Source organism: Suricata suricatta, chromosome 16 (assembly GCF_006229205.1).
Source record: "Suricata suricatta isolate VVHF042 chromosome 16, meerkat_22Aug2017_6uvM2_HiC, whole genome shotgun sequence".
Lineage (NCBI taxonomy): Eukaryota > Metazoa > Chordata > Mammalia > Carnivora > Herpestidae > Suricata > Suricata suricatta.
The window spans coordinates 54,815,526-54,822,802 of NC_043715.1; the positions used below are offsets into that span (position 1 = coordinate 54,815,526).

Below are 7,277 nucleotides of genomic sequence, written 5' to 3' on the forward strand. Positions count from 1 at the left end.
AGGCAGATAAGCTTAGGGGTCCACTGAGTAGGGGAGAGAAGACTAGATTTCTTTTATATTTTATTCTTTAAAGCTTTTATTTTTTATGTTTTTTATTTATTTTTGAGAGACAGAGAGAGACAGCATGAGTAGGGGAGGGTCAGAGAGGGAGGGAGACACAGAATCCGAAGCAGGCTCTAGGCTCTGAGCTAGCTGTCAGTACAGAACCCAATGTGGGCTCAAACCCACAATCGTGAGATCAAGCCAGACGCTTAACCGACTGAGCCACCCAGGTGCCCCAGAACTGTTTAGTTAAGTCCATTGTGCAACCGTATCCCCAGCCCCCCCCCTTTCTAAATATCTACCCTAACCCTAAATACAAGGAAACCATTTTGGGGCTTCTGGTTGGCTTGGTCGGTTAAGCGTCTGACTCTTGACTTCAGCTCAGGTCATGATATCACAGTTTGTGAGTTCCAGCTCTGCACTGGGCTTTCTGCTGACAGTGCAGAGCCTGCCTGAGATCCTCTCTCTTCCCCTCTCTTTTCCCCTCTTCCATACTCTCAGTCTCTCAAAATACATAAATTTAAAAATAAAAAAAGGAAATCATTCCCCTTCCAAGTCTCTGCTTGGAAGTTATACCCTATGATTTCCTTACTTCCTGTAAATCAGTTTTCCTTTGTGTGACATCCCCACCTGGTAGAGTTTTTTTGTGAGTCACCAAGAACTGAACTCTTGTTGGTTCAGGTGTATTAGGAGAACTGGTTCTGGCTTAGATGAGTTTCTTGCATTCTGCGGTAAGACAATTTGTGACACAGTATTATGCTTTCATATATTCTTCAACTTTGGTGTATGAACTGATATATTGTGTTTATGCAAGAGCATTTTTAAGATGAAGGCATCAACACAAGCATACAGATTTTTGAATCCTGTATTTACCTCATACAGTACATGTGGGTGTCTAGTTTTTGTGTGTGTGTGTGATTGCTTATTTTTGAAGGAGAGAGAGATGGAGCATGAGCAGGGAAGGAGCAGAAAGAGACAGGGACACAGAATCCAAAGTGGGATCTTGGCTCTGAGCTGTCAGCACAGAGCCCCATGTGGGGCTTGAACTCACAATCCGTGAGATCATGACCTGTGCTGAATGAAGTAGGACACTTAACCAACTGAGCCATGTGGTGTCTATTTCTTAATGGATAGTTTTGGTGAATTACAAATGTACTAGCATATTCTAATATGAATTAGAATTCACAACAGTGCATTGGTGATCTTGTTGAAATGTAGATTCTGTCAGGAGTTTCGGGAAAGGTAGGTGTCTGCATTTCTAACAAGGCTGTAGTCTATGGGCCAAGGGATACATATTTTGATGACAAATAAGAGTTCAAAGACAGGAGCTCTTGGAGGACTTGGAACTGAATGGGCTTTATATCAATTATGGGTTCTAATAGCACAGCAAGAAAGGCACCAGGGCTTTGCAAGCATTTCCTGTTTAATAAACAGCATCTAATAGTTTCTCAGAAATTCATGGAAAATCTATAATAATAATGTAAGAGAAGAAACACAGTGCTGTTCTATTTTTAGCGATTCATTTTCAAGCATCCGGTACAGGGGATGATCAGGTTTTAACCCAGGTTAACTGACCTACCATTGATCTAAAATGACTCACAAGTCAATACGCAGAAGAAACCCTAAGTCAATGTTCACAGCAGGTGTCAAACCTGAGAAGAATGAAAGAAAGAAGTTATGCACACAAAATTGACCCATGTTTATACATGCCATGCACATATCCATACATTTTGAAAGTAGTTATTTACGATTACAAGTGATAGAGGAGAAAATTATCAGTGTGGGGCACCTGCGTGGCTCAGTCGGTTAAGCGTCTGGCTTCAGCTCAGGTCATGATCTCACGGTTCGTGGGTTCGGGCCCCACATCGGGCTCTTTGCTGGCACTAGCTCAAAGCCTGGAGCCTGTTCCAGATTCTGTGTCTCCCTCTTTCTCTGACCCTCCCCTGCTCTCACTGTCTCTCTGTCTCTCCAAAATAAATTTTTTTAAAAAAGGAAAATTATCAGGGTGACTAAGATCTAGTGTTAATGAATGGTACCTGGGAGGCTTAGTCGGTTAAGTGCCTAACTTTTGATTTCAGCTGAGGTCATGATCTCAAGGTTCCTGAATTCGAGCCCCATCTCAGCCTCTGTGCTGACAGTGTGGAGCCTGCTTAGGTTTCTTTCTCCCCCTCTCTTTCACTGCCTGTCATTGTCTCTCCTAAAAAGAAATAAAAAAACAACCAAACAAAAACCATTTTGATATCATGAAACTCCTCAATCTGATTGCAGATCATGATGCTTAGGTTTTTTACTCACACTATCAACACAAACACATAGAATGAAGTAACAGTTTTTATTTCTGAGTTTACTATGATGAGGGATACAAACACCTTCACCACAGAAAACTGACCTAGAGCCTGCAATGTTTTGGTTAGCATCAAATAAAGACTGCTTCATGCATTTTTTTAGTGTTTATTTATATGGTTTTTTTTACTGTTTGTTTATATTGTGAGAGAGAGCATGGGGAAGCATGGTGTAAAATGGGGAGAGGCAGAGAGAGAGAGAGGGGGGGGGGAGGGAGAGAGAAAGCATCCCAAGCAGGCTGCAGGCTGTGTGAGCCACCCAGGTAGCCTGCTAACTGCTGGTACATCTCACCAATTGCTGGTATTGAACTCAAAGATAAGCCCCAGGGAAATCTTGTAGAAGTAGTTTATAAGTAGAAATTTCAAGAAAGATTTGTGATTGAATACTCTGTGGACCTACCTTCCCCCATGAACATATAAGCTTCCTGCAGCCAAAGTACAGTTCTTCCTGCCCCTGTGCTCCTTCAATGAATTACCTGTCTTGTACCACACAGCATCTCAAGAATAGTATCAAACATAGTGTTAATGTTCCCATACATAATATTTCTCAGATATATTATTTTTAGATATTTTTAGATATTTAGTTAATCTTTTATTAAACTGATAAGAACAGATACTACACTTGATCTTAGCCAAAAGGCCGAGAAGCGATAGTTAATCTTTTATTGAGAGAGGGCAAAAGTGAGGGAGGGTGGAGAGAGAGAAGGAAAGATAGAATCGCATGAGACAGAGAGAGAGAGAGAGAGAGAGAGAGAGAGAGAGAGAGAGAGAGAGAGAGAGAGGTGTAGAACTAGAACTCATGAACCTTGAGATACTGACCTGAGTTGAGTCAGATACTTAACTGAGCCACCCAGGTGCCTTGAAAGCCTTTAAAAAAAAAAGTTTATTTATATTTGAAAGAAAAGGAGTGGGTGCTGGGGAGGGACAGAGAGAAAGAGAGAGAGAATCCCAAGAGGGCTCCCACTGTCAGCATGCGCCTGACCTGGGGCTCTGTCTCATGAACGTTGAGATCACGATCTGCACTGAAATCAAGAGTAGAGACTTAACTGACTGAGCCAGCCAGGTGCTGCTCATTAAAAGCTTTTTTTCCATCATCATTTGTGCTCTGTCATACCTTGGGATTTTAAGACGCTCAAACATGTTAATTATGTGATTCTTCTCTTTCTAAAAAAAAACCAAAGAAATAAATAGAACAGCATGTCTGTGTCATGACTATGCAGTGACATCAAAACCAATGGGCCCGAGGTCTGACTGATTTAGAACCTCTACTCCCAGAGATCATTACATCCACTACCCAAAAGTGAGGGTCTTCCTTGCCCCATGGAAATTGACCTGAGGTGGGCCAGGAATAAATAAATGCTCAAGAAAGTATTCTTGAGGCCTTTTTGGTCAACGAGGCTGATCTTATTAAAGAATAGGGACAGGATCTATCCAAAGATTGAGCTGCAGTGTAATTCTGAGGAGCCCTTGATTATATACTTTAAGTTGGGGGGTAGAAATAAAAGGTTCTGAAGGGATTTGCATAGGTAAAAGAAGACTCACCGGATTCTGGAAGTCTGGCTATTGTCAAGCTAAGCTTGCTTTTTGCTCTAGAAAAGCATTAACCATAAATGAGTTGTAAATTCCTTGAGGAACATTTCCTCTGTCAGTCTCAAGTGTTTCTCAGTGGGTTGCAAGTGCAAGAAAATTTAATTTTATCTACATTTCTTTTGCCTTTGTTCTCATCAGAAACAGCAAGGAAGGGGAGTCTGGGTGCTCAGTCAACTAAGCATCTGACTCTTGAGTTCAGCTCAGGTGAAGGATTCATGGTTTTGTGAGTTTGAGCCCTGAATCAGGCTCTACACTGACCCTGTGGAGCCTGCCTGGGATTCACTCTCTCTGTCTCTCTCTCTGTCTCTCTCTGTATCTCTCTCTCTCTGCAAGTCCACTGCTCCTGCTCTATCTCTTCCAAAATAAATAAACTTAAAAAACAAAACAAAACAAAACAAAACAGGTGCTAGCATGGATCCACCGCACCGGTAAAGTCTGTGAGCCCGAGTGTAGGTCCCAGTGAGCCTAAGCCCATAATAAAGCCCTTTGCTTTTGCATGCATGGGGAAAAAAACAAAAACAAAGGGAAAGAGAAACTGGGAGAAAGAAGGTTCCAGTTTAAATATGATGGTGTCTGGAAATTGCTCAGGGAATCTGTCTAAAATCAGTTTAACTGGTAAGAAGGAAAATATGAACATTACAGGGGAGAAATCCGGCAGAGAGCACCAAGCCAAGTAAAAGAAAGTAACATCAACTGTAAGGAAACAAATTGAACTCAGTGCCTAAGGCACACCTCAGACCACAGGATCATGAGTGTGTTCTTGTGACCCCCAAACAGTAAATCAGAATATAAACAACATTGAGGAGACAGTGGAATTATACAGCCTTCAGTCACATATAGTTTCCATATCATGTAGTATTTAGAGTATTTTCAAGTATCTTTTTCATATCCTAAGGAGCAGGAGCATTGCGTTATTCTGTGCCTCCTATCCATCTTATGCATTTGTGCATTTTCATATCCTACTCTACCCAGAGCAGAGAAATCATTGAGATCAGACCTCAATGGGAACGGTTTTCCTTGAGTGCAATCCCAGGATCAGACCCCATCAGCAACAGGCAACTTGGACCCAGCATCCTCCCGTCTGAATGTGTCACAAAGAGACTATTTTCAATACTTGCTGGACTTTAATTCAAAGCGACAGCTGTTGATGCCCTACTGGAATCCAGGTTGGAGAGAAGGGAGAGAGGTCTCTGGGTTATTGGGGTGGAGTGTCCTACAGACCTAATCTTGAGTATCATTTCTGAAAAGGTTAAAAATTAGGTGAAAACAGGGGCGCCTGAGTCGCTCAGTCGATTGAGCACCTGACTTCACCTCAGGTCCTGATCTCGCACTCTGTGGGTTTGAGCCCCACATTGGACTCTGTGCGGACAGCTCAGAGCATGGAGCCTGCTTCAGATTCTCTGTCTGCCTTTCTCTCTGCCCCTCCCTCACTCACACACACTCTCTCTCTCTCAAAAATAAGTAAACATTTTGGGGGCACCTGGGTGGCTCAGCCTGTTAAGCCTCTGACTTCGGCTCAGGTCACATCTCACATTCATGGGTTCGAACCCCACATCAGGCTCTGTGGTGACAGCTAGCTCAGAGCCTGGAGCCTGCTTCGGGTTCTGTGTCTCCTTCTCTCTCTGCCCCTCTCCCTCTCATGCTCTGTCTCTTCTCTATCAAAAATAAATAAAACATTAAGGAAAAAAATTTTCAAAAGTAAACATTTTAAAAAATTAGGTGAAAACATAAAGTAGAACTATCAGAACTAAAAAAATATATATATCATTGGCCTTTTTTTTTTTTTTTTTATACAACAGGATTCTCACACTGACGCTTTTCTTTCCAAGAAACAACTTGATTCCTACCGGCACCACTCTGTTGGGTTTGTTCCGAAAGAACTGAGTCCCGAACACCACATGGCATACTTTTTTTTATATATTTTTACTTCTCTGTCTCCCACATATGGTAACACAGAAATCTGCAGTCTGATTAAGTGGTCTCGTATTACAAGGTCAAGAGGGGTGTTGTCAGGTACTCATGTAGCCTGGTTGTCTTGAGAGTTATTTTTTTCTTTCCTTAGGGAGGGGACTCGCCCACATTTTTAGAGAGAGACAGAGACAGAAACAGACTAAGAGAGAATGCAAGTGGAGGAGATGGACAGAGGAAGTGAGAATCTTAACTGGGCTCCAAGCCCAGCAAAAACCCTGACTCAGGGCTGGTTCACAGGTCTCTGGGATCATGGCCTGAACTCAAATCAAGAGTCTGATGCTTGGGGTACCTGAGTTTCTCAGTCCATTAAGCGTCATATTTCAAATCAAGTCATGATGTTGCCATTTGTGAGATGGAGCCCCACATCAGGATTCGTGCTGGACCGCTTGGAGCTTGGGGTCTGCTTCAGATTCTGTGTCTCCCTCTCTCTCTGCTCTTCCCCTGCTCTTACAGTGTCTCTCTGTCTCACAAAAATAAATAAGCATAAAAAAAAGTCTGATGCTCAACTGGCTGAGACACCCAGGCGCCCTGCAGTTTCTACATGCATGGAATTTCCCCAGAATAAGACAACAGGGCCCCCGGGCAGGGGGACAAGGCTTACCTGAGAACTGGCCACTTCTTGTTTCACCTCTTCCTCTAGATTTCTTCCTCAGAAGGTCTCTGGAGAAATCCCAACTGAAGTAGGAGAAGACGTCTGTAAAGCCAGCAACACAGCCTCTTCCCCTGTAAACTTATTGCCTGCAGGCAGAACTTTGAAATGCAGAGAAGGCCCAACTTCCTAGTCCTTTTTGTCAGAAACTATTCAGAAACTGTGAGGGGGCCTCACTTCCCACAGACGCCCACAAATTCTGCTTGAGCACAGAAAATGTGTGCTACACATACCTGACTCTTCTCAACTCCAGTACAAGAGACCTGTTACCTCTTCTTGAGGAAAAGCCTGCACTCAGCTCTCAATTCTTTAAAACAATTTTTAATGTTTATATCTTTTTTTGAGAGACAGAGACAGAGCCTGAGCGGAGGAGGGGCAGTCAGCAAGGCAGGCACAGAGTCCAAATGTGGCTCCAGGCTCCTAGCTGTCAGGATAGAGCCCAACGGGGCTCTCAAACCCACAAACCCTAGGATAGTGACCTGAGCCCAAATCCGGTGGGTAAATGACTGAGCCACCCCAGCACCTCTCAACTGTTAGAAATGAATGGGAAGCCTTCCTGTCTAACCCTGGGTCTCACTTAGAATTATGATAGAAAATGATAGGGTTCAGTAGGCCAAAAGGGAAAGATTAGTGTAAGATTTAATGGATGGAGGCAGAGACGAGAGGAAAGAAGGAGACCAAGT

At 43.1% G+C, this 7,277-nt stretch overlaps 1 pseudogene; it reads right to left on the bottom strand.

Annotated features, from left to right (window-relative positions):
- Positions 1–2,939: 2,939 nt before the first annotated feature.
- Positions 2,940–3,036, bottom strand: LOC115281344 (annotated as a pseudogene).
- Between the last annotated feature and the right edge of the window lie 4,241 nt (positions 3,037–7,277).